The sequence below is a fragment of the Dasypus novemcinctus genome, chromosome 1 (assembly GCF_030445035.2).
Source record: "Dasypus novemcinctus isolate mDasNov1 chromosome 1, mDasNov1.1.hap2, whole genome shotgun sequence".
In the NCBI taxonomy this organism is placed as follows: domain Eukaryota; kingdom Metazoa; phylum Chordata; class Mammalia; order Cingulata; family Dasypodidae; genus Dasypus; species Dasypus novemcinctus.
Window position 1 is genome coordinate 45,468,529 of NC_080673.1, and position 13,670 is coordinate 45,482,198.

The 13,670-nt window shown below is 36.0% G+C and overlaps 1 protein-coding gene across 27 annotated transcripts in view; it reads left to right on the top strand.

Annotated features, from left to right (window-relative positions):
- Positions 1–13,670, top strand: part of NR3C2 (nuclear receptor subfamily 3 group C member 2) — a 362,509-nt gene that overhangs the window by 182,415 nt on the left and 166,424 nt on the right. The gene's annotated exons all lie outside the window — the stretch shown is intronic.

Below are 13,670 nucleotides of genomic sequence, written 5' to 3' on the forward strand. Positions count from 1 at the left end.
AAATAATCTGTCGTAAATTTAATTTGCATGATCTGGAATAATATTTTCACTAGGCACAAATTTAGAATATTTCATCTCTGCTTTTTCTGTGCTTCTCTATAAATGTACATGGAAAATTGAAACATTATCAGGACAAAACCTATGATTTAATTTGTGTTTCATATAAAATAATTTCATTGAAATTGCAAGATTCCAGGTCCCCATTTGATTACTACCTTTTTTTCCTATTGAAGTTTTCCAAAAGCATATATTAAATGAAAATTCTGACTGGGATTCACTTTGTATATTTAGGCTAGCTTTTGCTTCTGTCCAAGTAATTTTACTTCTTAAGGAGAAATAGTCTTTTAGCTTGTTTTTACTTCTCTATCCCAAAACTTTAAGCAAATAATTAATATGAGTCTTAGGCCAAATGGTTTTATGGACATTGAATACGCGGGTGAAAATGCAGAATTTTTTGCTGTGTATTGTGTAATTGACACTTACTTCACTCAGGAGCGCAATGTTGAGACTCTTTAAGGTTTATTTCTCAGGGAAGTTTTCTAAGAGATGAACTAGTGTTTCGGAGACTAAACATAAGTGACTTGAATGTTTCATCTTTGTTTTGCTGAGGACCATAAGGTAGTGTCCTTGGTTTTGGCATGAAAAAGCCGACTAAGGATTTCATTATTTCTGGGAGTGATTTTGCATTGTTTAATTGATATTACATGATTTTATAATATTTGTACTATTAATTATTTAACAGTCTCCAAACTGAGCTTTGAATTGATTAGGTGTTCAGTATTTCTTTTCCAGAATATGGGCTCTTGGTTACAGGTGACAGAGAACTCAGCACAAGCTAGCTTAAACAGAAATGGAAATTCATTGGCCACATAACTGGAAAGTCCTGATGTAGGCCTGGCTTTAGGCAAGCCATGGTCTTACGCCAGGTCATTAGAACTCAATCTTACCCTCTCCATCACTTGACTTTGCTCTGGCTCCATGTTCTCTCATGGTGAGATGGCTGCCAGTAGTTCCTATGAAACCTCAGAAATTGCATCTTTGCGTTCAGACAGAACTTGGCTCACATACCCACCTCTGAACTGCTTGCTCTGGCTGGGCGATGCAGTTATCTGATGGGCTAGTTCTGGCTAGAGACAGTCTCAACCTGAACCATGCCACCTGAGTGAGGCCAGCCATTTCCATTAGGGAAATGGATTCAGTTATAAGAAGGCTGAGTTCTGGGATCTGGGAAAAATAAATGTGGGTATTAACTCTGTGTGTGTGTGTGTGTGGGTGTGTTTAAGGCCTTTTTCCTCTCTCATTCTGCTATATGATTGACTCCGTAGAAAGTTTTTAAATAGACGAAGTTTAACTTTGGTACTTTCCTAACTCTACTTTCTACCTTTCAAAATAAGAACTGGTCTTCCTAGGTTCACTAATTAGGGAACAGAGTATGGTGATGTGTAAAAATAAGGTGCTGTGGAAAAGGGCATTATAGATAGACAATGGGGTCCTTACCAAAGAGTCAGCATTCACACTACGTTTCTGCTATTTATAGAATCTGCTTTTCTAAGTTTTCTGTAAGTTCTTGTTTTGTTTTCATTGATTTAGTAGTTTCTGTGGAATTAGCTGTGTCGAAAGAATTGTTTGTACAAGTACGATATAAATATATATGGAAAAGCCTAAACATTTTCACATTTGTCCTTCATTTGAAAGCTATTCCATCAAAGGGGAACGTCTAAAGATTTTCGTTAGTATAGTTGTTCCTTGTTTATTTGGGAAGTAGACTTTCAGCATTTCCAACTGCATGAAACAAGGCTGTAAACTTAATCTATAAACTTCATGAGAGTAATGTCCTAATATTTGTTTACTGTTTATACCCAGTATCTGGAACAGTCCAGCAATACTGGACACTTAACAAATATTTGTTAAATAAAAGTAAACAATAAATCTCCTGAGCAGGGAAGAAATTATAAGTAGGTACAAAGTTCAAGCACCTTCATGTGAGTGTGTGAGAGAGGGTGAAAGAGAAAGAGAAAGGAAGAGAATGAGTAACTATGTGAGAAATATATCTTTGTATCAGAGTTTTTAGTAATGGGGTTATTTTAATAATACTTTAGTAATATACTTAATGCTAATACTATAGTATTAGTATATAGTATAAATAGTTTAGTATGTATATGTATCAGTATACTCATATTACAGTTTTTTTAAAAGGTTTGTTTTCCCCACCTCCTTATTGTTTGCACTTACTGTGTCTATTCATCTTCCCTGTTTCTTTAAGAGGCACCGGGAACCAAACCCAGAACCTCCAATGTGGGTGCCTAATCCCTTGGGCCACCTTTGTTCCCTGCTTTTGTTGTGTCTCTCATTATGTATTTCTTCTTTTGCCTCTTGTTGCATCACCTTGCCACACCTGCCCATCGCACCGTCTCATTGTCTTCTTTCGGAGGCAACCAGGAACGGAACCAGGGACCTCCCATGTGGTAGGCAGGAGCCCAATCACTTGAGCCACATCTGCTTCCCAATACTATCATTTTTTAAGAGGGCCTCATTTCACAAAATCATGGTATATGAGTGCTATTTTTATTCCCCTTTTACAGATAAAGGCATTTAGGATCAGACCCAGTCAAGCAATCTATCCAGGATCAAAAGACAATAGCAATTGATCAAACCTAGACCCAAATTAAAGTCTTTGACTCCTGATCTCACATTTTGCGTTTTCCATTTTCCCGTATCAGTTCTGGAGTTCACCAAAATTCTACTCTACATGTCATTATGCTCATGCCTCTTGGTCACAATCTATACCTTGAGAAAGACAACATTTGGTATCCTTGTGTATGAGTATGTGTGTGTGACTATGCATGTCTTTACATACACATATGTATGTATGTATGTTTGGATGTTTGAATATTTACTAAGTTTTGGTTTCTGGCTTCTCTTAATAAACCTGAACACTGGGTAGCAGTAAGTTTAGGGACTGAGATAAGGAGAGTTGGTTAAAACTGACAGGAACTTAGAGGATGGAACTGAAGATGGCACTAGAAGGGAGACAAAAGGAAAGGCACAGCTGTTTGAGCTTTGCCTGTATTGGCTTAAGGCTTTGCACCCTGGAGCATATCACTCTGCAGCTTGGTACAAGAACATAATTGTTGCTCTGTATGGAGATTGTAAATCATTTCTAAAATGTGTAAATTGTATTTTATATGTTTTGTTTGTCTGTAAATATATAGTGTATTTATGCACATATATAATTTTCGTCTTAAAAATTTAATATAAAAACATTTTGCTGTCATTGTAAATGCAAGTTTATAATTTATTTTTAAATTTTATTTCTAATCTGTAACCTCTAATTCTAGTCTGAGTTTTTACTACCTCTTTCTCTTTCCAACTGTAAGTTCCCAATAGTTTCATCCCATATCTGTGTTTTACTTTGTGATCCTTTAATGAACATAGTTGACTAGTACACTATTTTATAAACTAATTTCCTTTTTTGGATACTAAGTATACATGTGGTGTCTGGAAGACACAGCTACCACAAATATCTCAATAATAGTTAGGCTGTAAAAGAGGAAGAAAATTCATTATTATGGAAAGTCAACTGGATATATATATATATATATATATATATATATATATTTTAAGCAGACCTGTTAAGCTAAAGAATCCATATCATGGTAAGGTCAGTCAAATCATGTGATGTCAATTTCCACATTCAGACCTTTCCTTCTAAGTAAGAGACGTACAAATCTATTTCCTGAAGTGAAATTGCTTTAAAAGATGTAACTGTAAATTAATCTCAGCGTTCCTCAGATACATGGTATTTTAAAACAGCTAAGACTGTGAACGTGTACCTTGTTCCTTACAAATATAATTCACCAGATCATAGTTCAGAGATCTTTAAATTTATAGATTATTCTGTGGGGAACATGGTTTTAAGGAAATGTAATAGTTAATAGTTCATTTTCATTGCTTTTCTAAAATTAATGAGTGAACTGAAAACGTCCAAAGCAAAGTATGTCTAATTGGTGCCACGTACTTGAGTTCTCTCTCAATGCTGTATGTGCACATATGAACAAGAGAGGGAGATGGGGCGAGAGTAGAGCTAGCAGGAGGGTGTTTGGGGTGCGGTTACAATCCAATTGTGTTGCAAAATGGAAATCTTAAGTTTAATGGACACAAGCCTAAATAAGGATGGCATTCTATAGTCTAAATATAGCTATCCCCTTATAGCTGGCAACATGATTTAATGAAATTTTAAATTGAGGAAATGATAAAGCAAGAAAGTAATTTAATTTATATTATTAGACGACTTTAGTTGATGATAGGAGAGACGGTCCTCAGTGTTCCATGAACCGTGCACAAGAAGCTAATGGATGCCCAAGTCCATTGTCACCACCACCATGCCTGCAGCAGAGGTGGGAAACCAAGGACCTCTCTGGCTTGAAACCAAGGACCTCTCTGGCTTTACTCAGTTGTCTCATGAAACACCTTAAAGACTAAGTTGAAGTTTTTGTTTTTCTTAATCAGAAATTAGAAACCGGGTAACCTGGCCTGATTCTTTCTAATTATTTACTACAAGAGCTTAAATACCTACCCCTGTAGATTACAGTTATGATTTTTTATGAACACTCTTTTCCTTTCATAAGCTTGTGACTTTCAAGTTAATGCCAAATGGTTGCCCAGATTTTTTTTACATCCTTTCTGTTGGATGCTATGTGAACACCCTGAGCCATGACATTTAGGTCAGCCTGAAAGACCAAGGAAGGCTTCCTAAAGAATCGACCCTCAAACTGAATATTGAAAAATTAGAATTGGCAACACTGGATGGGGTTTGTGTAGGACAGGTTGTCTGTGCAGGAAACCAGAAGCAATTTGGTATTACCACTGCTTAAAATTTTAAGTTTGATGTGATAGAAGGTGAGACCGATTGAGCATGCTGGGACCAGGTCCTGGACTTCAAGAGTAACCCAGATTTATCCTGAGGCAAAATGAAACCGCTACATATTTTCAAGTAGGGAAATAGCAAACTCAGTTTTACCTTTGCAATCTACCATTCTGGCTGCAGTAAGGTGTGCTTATATAAAAAAGGCTAGTTCTGGTGACTTTGTAACTTTCTTCAACAAGAGATGACCAGAGCTACAAAGACGCTGGCAGTGGAAGCAATTGAGAGGGGTGACAGATACCAGGACTATTGTGGGAAGTAACATGGGCAGTTCTGAGAGGCTGATAAAGTGAGGTAAAGAATTCCGGATTTAGGATGGTTCGCTAGATTTGGCTGCTAGTATTATTCACTGACATCAGGAATACTGGAGTAAGAGCAGGTTTGGGGTCCTGAAAGCAAAGGTTCTTTCATTCAGCAGACATGTAGCAAACACTTAATGCCAGGCACCATTCTAGGCATGTCTAGGTACATCTTCAGTTTATCATTGAACAGAATAGACAAAAATCTCTGCCCTGGCCTATCTTACATTCTTGTGAGGAGCGGGGAGAGATTAAACAAGAGTTACTTGTACATAGTGTATGAAAAATTCATAGTGCTATGAGAAAAAAAATAGCGCCACAGTAAAGGAGTTTGTGATGAGGTTTGATTTAGGATAATCGGTTTGAGGTGCATATGGGACTTCCAAGTGTGTCTAACTTACAGCAGAAAGTTGTTTATGTTCTAAGAGATAGAAAATAAAGATTTTGGAATCATCATCCATGAAAGTAGATCCAATTCCCAAAAAATGGGTGTTTAGAGAGAGACAAAGAACCAATCAAAGTCAGAACCTTAGGGATCATATACCCAGGTCCTTTCCTTCTCCACGTTAAATGCAGAAAAATATCCTAGTTGCTTGGTTTCTAGTTATTAGAGGTTTTGCTGAAATTGAGACTTTATCGAATCTGTGGAACCTTCAATTCCAGCTTTGGTTCTTTATTCAATATGCTTTGATTATTATTGGACCTTAGCCAGTCCAGTGCTCAAAACCAAATGTAATATTGAGGGGATTTGATTTGTTAACCAGTGCAAGGCAATGCCAAACATGTAGCAGGTGCTCAAGCAACATTTGTTGACTGATTGCTTAATAACTGTCTAAATGCATGTATGGTATTCACCCTTGTTTCTGTCACTGTGCCATGTATTTGTTTCTCTGAAATAGAAAATATGTTGAAGAAATAGTTTAAAATAGGGACATGTGGGCCAAAATTAAATTAGTATCATCCAAAGAAAGCTTCTAGTAACTTAAAATTTTAAATTAAGGTGCACTACATGTAGTGAATTTAAAAAGAATAAATCGACAGCACAGTAAGTGATTTTCAGAGTTATTCCTTATGTATTTGTTTGTTTATGAGCCATCTTGTTCCTGAAAGAATCCAAGACATTTCACAGACTTAGTGAGTTAAAATGGCATTTAAAGTAAGTGAAGAGAAAAAACAGGAGAAGGGAAGATAAGAGTAGCAAAGAAGAAAAGAGAGCAAGGAATGGGGATGATACATAAAATGTATGGCCTCGGACCTGTGTGGAGCCCAGCCATGATTGGCTCTCAGCTTTCTACCTGCCAAACTGGAAGAAAATGTAGAGTACCTGACTGGTGATGTTCTTAAATAACCAGCTTAGAGGATTGCCTATGTATAAGAAAATTTTCAGATACTACTTTGTTTTTCATCTGTCTGCTTTTTCCATGTGAATTGTCACATTAGATTAAAAAAGTAATTTCTCCCCTTGATACTAATGGAATAGATTGGGTCATGTTTAAGGGGAAGCATTGGAAAAATGCTTCATTCTGTCAACCACTTGCTCCAATAATAGCAGGTACCATTTACTGAACACTTCCTAGGGGTCAGGCACTGTGCCATCTTCTCTGTGTTTTACTGCATTTTGTAACTGCCTGCTTAAGGAAAAAGTATTGTGAATTTTGAACTAGTCTTTGAATTTGAATTCTTTAAGCAATTGTTGTGACAGGGAATCACTGACTATTTTTTACCAAGGTTTAATGGTATGATCCTTCAACTTTTAAAAGTAGTGCCAATTATACAAGTATTTATTAAGTACTTATTTTGGGCTTATTATGCTAAGAACTTTAGCTTCTCATTTTAATGGACATAATAATCCTATGAAATAGATGATTATTATTCCTATAGTAGAGATCAGTCACTTGATGTTTATAAGCGCTAACTTGTCCACCATCACACGGGTGGAGGAAGTGGCAGAGCTGGGATTTGAACCCAGGTGTCCCAGGCATTCTGACTCTGTACATTTAACACTCAAGCTACACTGCCTCTCATAGGGTTATCATCAGATCCCAACCATTTTTACCCATTAAAAATAGTTTTACCCATCTCTGGCTTTAGAATTCCTGGGAAGAGCACATTATAATACAACAGTTATCCTGATAATACTCTAAATAATTAACCCCCAGCCATTCGAATAGCTAATTTGATTTCCTTTTACCCTAACGTGAAAGCCTGGCTTGGCCAGGCGGGCTTAAGCCTGGGAGATGTGGAAGAGAAAACTGGGCAGAGATGTTGCAATCAGATTATTTAAGGCTCTAATAATGAGAAATCTCAGCCCTTCTCATAAATACAGCAAGTCTTTTCATGAAGTTCTTTACAGGAGAAATAAAGCACTGGCTTAGGCAGCTTTGTGCCTTGGGGCCGTGCAGCAGATTGTGGAGGGCACCATCTAAAGGAGCAGAAGACTATGGGATGGGATTGCAGATCATGGAAAGTAAAAAGAGCCCAGCCAGATCTGAGGGGAAAGCCTGCTTTGTAGTGGAAGGAAGAATTGGCAGGAATTGATGGTGGATTCGTTCTGAGGAACGCTGGGGATCTCTGACACAAACTTGGAAAGAAAATACTTTAAGAATAGAGCTGGTGAATGGAGTTTAACGCTGTCAGTGTGGAGATGCCTGGATATTAGGTTTCCAAAAGGTAAAGCAATCCAGGTAAAGAGGAAAAGGAAAGTAGAGGGACAAAATTCTTTACCTAGAGACATCTTCTTGAACATTTTAAAATAAAGAAACTGCCCAGTTAGGCATGAGCCATTTTGACAGTAGATCAGTTTTAGGGACCCCACTGTCAGTGGCGGCTATGGCTATTTGGTGCAGCATGTGGGTCGTTATCCTTAGAAATTGAAAGCCTGAAGAAGGCATTGGGCCTACAGGATCGATGAGGCAGGCGTGCTTGGCAGGGATCCCCGGGGAACTTGTGCTGCAGTTACTCCTGATGTTAGAGATAAGAAATGATGACTTTTTTTTCCAACTTATCACAGCACAGGGAGCCATGCCATGAAATTATTGATGATTGGGCAGACAGGAAAATTCTGTAGCAAATAAACCAGGTAATCTTTGAACCCTCCAAAATTTGTTTTCCTTGTAATATTTTGCTCTTTAAAGACATCTGTGTATAGTGTGGTAGTTTTTGTTTGTTGTTTTTTGTGTTGTTTTTTTCCATTCAGCCTTATTCTTTGGTATCCACCTTCACTACCCATCATGATGACTCCTCAGATAGGAAAGAGGTAGAGGTCAGTAATCATTTTTCTGGACATAAACAATTAATTGTAAAATATATACACACAAGTGAGCACACACACTTTCCAGAGCTCGGCCTCCAGAGCTCAGCCTCCTTACCCAGTGACTGATCTTCTGGGGCTAGGAGAGGAGAGAAAACCTTGGCTGTCAGAAGGAAGACTTCAGAGCCACCTGCAATTCTTGTAAAACTGTCCATGCACATGCTCCCGTTCTCTGCCACTAACAAGCATACGTACACATACACACACCCTTCCAATATCGTAGACCAAATGCAGTTCTAGAGAAGAGCAGGTCGACACCAAGGAATGAACCTTAAAACTCTCACAAGCACAGTGTAGATTGATTGTTTCCGTTTAGCCCTGATCTTGGCCCCATTTGAAGCTCTTTAATAAATGCTAGTTGTGGAATTTGTTGACTCTGTAACATTTCATTTACAAAAGCATCACCTTCCCCTTTGTGCTGTATTGCTAATTAACAGTGAACTCGGATATCTCACATAACAAAGAACACTCCTAAGGAAGAGTGAGAAATGTATTTTTCCCTACAGATATAAAATAAAAGGCTCTATTAAATCACTGACAGTTGCCTTGCATCTTTATAAAAATATTTTGTTTACTTTTCTCACAGTAAAAACAGGAAGTAAAGCAAATGAAATAAAGCAGAACGTAAAGACTGTAAATCTAGAAGGACATCAAAACTATTAATAACAATAAGAATCTTTAAAAGTAACGTAGAGCAAATTAGTTAAGAAATGGTGTGAGGTTTTTAGGAAATTTTATATAAACCATACTATGTATAGCACTGTAAATATAATTATAGATTATTGTCTGTTTCCAGTGAAATTAGAACAATGGAATCTGAGAAAAAAAGAGCAGTTCCTTCTGCCTCACTCCTAATCCCTTCTTGTATTTTATTTCCTCTTCCAGTTGGAATAAAGAAGGAAAGCTTGAGTTTGTAGATTCATACCACCCTTCTAGAAGCCATACCAACCATTTGTTAGTTCTTGAGTTAAAGGCTGTTGGGATATTATTTAGCAGTTTGAACTCTTATCGTGAGAATTCTCTAGAAAGAAGATATATAGGGGGCACTTATACAGGTTCCAAAGTCGTTTTTTAGGTAGCCATATAGGGCAGGGAGAGAGAACTGGCCTTGGAGTCAGCCAGCCTGGACTTTAGCCTGGAATGACAAGACCTACTCTGAGGCTTTGAGTAGATAATTGAACTTCTGTTTCTTCTATGCACAAAAGAAGATGTATCTTAAAAGTATCTACTCTGCCCATCATTCTGAATTAGGAAGATAAAAATTAGTAAATGCATGTTTAAACTGCTTTAGAAACAATGAAAGATTTTTTTTTAACAAACATACAGTGAAAAAAAATGAGATTCCCCATCTTAGAAAGTAATTTAATCACCTTGCTTTGGTTCTCAGTAAAATGTGAACTATTTAAACTTTAGCTCCTTTATGTACTTGTTAAATATCTGATCTGATTTGAAGGAAAGAAAACCTAAAACTTAAAGGAAAGTATATATAACTTTAGGAAAGACTTGGGATTTTGACCTTTTTGTGGGTGATTATAGATAGATCGCTATTATTCATTTGAGTGTTGTAGGGTCACAGTGAGTGGGGAAAACGTTGTATTTAAATTTAATCTTCCCATACATAGGATCAGACAAAGAACAAAGGCAATTTTTATACTCTTTCTATACCTTAATTTGGAAAACGTTAACTACTTTTTATTTCTTTCTCTCTTTTTTTTAAATTAATGTACCAAGATTTCTAAAACACTTTGCATTCTCCTGCCCTCCCACTCTTGTTGAACCAATTAATTGGAAAACCAGTGCAAAATTAGTGCAGTTTGATTGTTTTTCATCTGGCATGTACCATAGCATTCTCCCAGTAGAATTAGGCTCAGCAATTTGATATTGCTAGGATTATATAAGTGCTGTTTTTTTTTTTACTATTCCAATATGACCTGAAATTGCAGTCAAAAAGAGAATAGGAGTGAAAAGAGTATTATATTCATTAACCCAAAATCTTAAATAAAATCAGTTTTTAAAGGAGAGCAGATGGAGGAATTTTTATAGAAATGTCTTTATTAAATATTAGATCTGAAATCCTTTCAAACAACTTTCCCCTTTAAATTTTTAATTAAATGTTCTTCTAGCACATCTGATTAGGATTTATTTGAGTAGCCTAAGTTGCTAGAATTAATGATACCTAAAATCCAAAATATTCATGTTGCATCCCCCAAATATTGAAATACCTTATTACCTTTGCTAATTTAACCAGCACTCCACAGAACAATAATGTAATAGTTACTAAGATCATACCTCACTGAAATAGGAAAACCCAGGTTTAGAATTTGGAGCATCAGCCAGGAGGAGGTGCTGAAAAGACCTATGAGGGTGCCATAGCCAATATGGGATAAAGCGGTCATTTAGCCTCCACGTGTCCATGATGCAGCACTGGGTGTAGGCATAGTCATTCAATTCAGTACATACCTGCTGACTGCTTAGTGTGTGCTAGGCACCAGGTGTATGCTATAGTCTATTCCCATTAACGAAAAGGCACAAGGATTCCAGGTACCACGTCACATCATTCTAATCAGTGTACTTAAAAAAAAATGACAGTATCTTGAAAATTATCTGTAAAGCAAATCATACTGAGCCTTAGGAATTACCTTTGTCTCTTTCGGTGAAGCAGTACATGTTGTGCAAAAATAGAAAGAACTGGAAATGATACCTGTTTTTACGAAGTTCTCACTGTTGAACTCAGTTTACTAGGCAGAATTTTGGAGTTTACTGATAGATACTTCCTTATTAGACTAAGTTGTAACTTATAGTAGTGATCCACAGGGACAGGATGCAAGCAGAAATTAAGCTTTCTTAAGCCAATAATATATCCTTTGTAAAACAAACCAGAAAATTAGTGCATTTTTGAAATAATTATATTTGAAGTAATTACTTCAAAAAGCAGAGCAAATTATATTTCCCTAGTGAGAGTGCATGTCATAGTAGAACATGAAAGTATGCCTCCTTGTTTGGGTAGGGCAACGGAATAGGCTTTCTGTTTCATCTTAACCATAACTTACTAATACATAAGGACTAAGTGTGGTTTTCTTCTTTTTTCTTTTTCTTTTTTTTTTGTAACTATCAAATAATACCTGAAATTATGCTTTAAAAAAGAACAGGAACAAGAAAAAAAGAGTATTAATGGCCACTGGTAGGAAATCCTCAATAAAAATTACTGTTTTAAAAGGAGAAAAGATGGAGAAATACTTACAGAGGTACCATTATGCAATGGTTTTAGATCTAAATTTTTGCAAACAACACTTTTTAACATTTTTAAATTAAATTTCCTCTTAATATATCTAATAAATCCAGTTCTTAACTGGACCAAAAGAAGAATGAGATTTCAAATATTTGTGAGTTCAGTAAAGAGTTTGAAAGTAATGAACTCTGTATTAAGTTTTTTTATACAATTACTGAGCTATGCTTAGGATTTGAGACATTAGTAAACATTTTTCAACTTGTAAATAGTTATCTCTTAAGTAATTGTTAAGAAAACTGTTAGAAAACTGAAATCACCTATAATATATGGTAAAATTATGTCATAATATAGTTGATCATTGTGCAGAGAGGTATGCACCTGTAATCTAATTATATTGTTTATTCTTTTAAGGTAGACATTGTTACATATAGAATCAGGTAAAGGACTTCCTCTCTTAATATGTAACAAATGACACTAACAATGTTCTTGCACTCAGGTTTCTAGGACACATTGCATGTACCCATTCATTTTTATCAATTGCCTTGTTAAGAAATCAATGGGAAATCAATTCCAAGCAGTGATTTATTTTAGATTATACAGATAAATCATAGGGTAAATATTCTTCACACTGCTTAAGATTCTATTAAGATAAGCAAATTCAGAGTCAGAAACTAGAATACAATTTACCGGGCACCACGGTGGGGGTAGGAAATGGGTAGTTAATGCTTAAATGGTGCAGAATTTCTACTTTAGGTTGGTGGAAAGGTTTTGGTAATCGATGAAGGTGATGGTAGCACAACATTATGATTGTAATTCACAGCACTGAATTATATATTTAAATGTGGTTAAAGGGGAATTTTAGGTTGTATATATATTACTAGAATAAAACTTTTTAAAAATCCATGGACTGTGCAACACAGTGAACCCTAATGTAAACTCTGGATAATAGTACAAAAAGAAAATTATAATAATATTCTTTCATCAGTTGTAACAAATATACCACACTAATGCAAGGTGTTAACATTAGGGAAAGGGGTATGGGAGAGAGGAGTGTAAGAACTTTTTTTTTCCTACATGATTTTTTTCTAAACCTACTTCTCTTGTTTCATTACATTAAAAAAAATTCTGTTGAAATCACAATACATAATTCTACTTTTGTATATAAAATAGATCATTATTTCATTTCCTCATACAAAGTTTTCTTGAAGACAGTATTTCCAAATTTGGTTCAATATAGTTTAATGTTTAAGGCTTTTCTTCTGAGACTAGATGATACTATCTCATTTTCCAGATTTGGTTCAGATATATTATATTATCAGATTCAGCATCCTTAAGAGTCTGTACTTAAAACCTAGTGTCACCATTTATGGTATCATCGTAGTTAACACTTATCATATGCTATTAGGAGCCAGGCCCCAAACTGGGCACTCTGTGGTTTTATTTCTTCAAAAATGTTCTAGGATATAAGCAGTATCCCTATTTTTTGATAAGGAAATTCATTAGAAGAATTACGCAATTTGCCCACAGTCTTAAAATGAAAGACAGAACTTAGGCATTGCATGCAGGTCTGGTCCCATTCTCTCCTTTGTTTTGTTTCATCATGTTGTACATCATTGGGCGGGGCCTTGCGCAAATGACCTGCCCTCTCCCTGTGTCCAGCCTGTAAAATGAAGGTGAGGTAATACCTAGTTTAGAGTGTTTTGGAGATTGGAGATTATTTATGCAAAGTACTTTGCGAATTATGGACATTAAATAAGTGATAATTGTTCACAGATTTCTTGTCAGACTGGATATAGCCACACAATATGCGAAGCACCAAGTGGTTATTTGATGGAATATAATACAAAATGTCAGGGAACAATAATTTCATATGTCAGATCCCAGTACCCCCTATGCCACATACACACA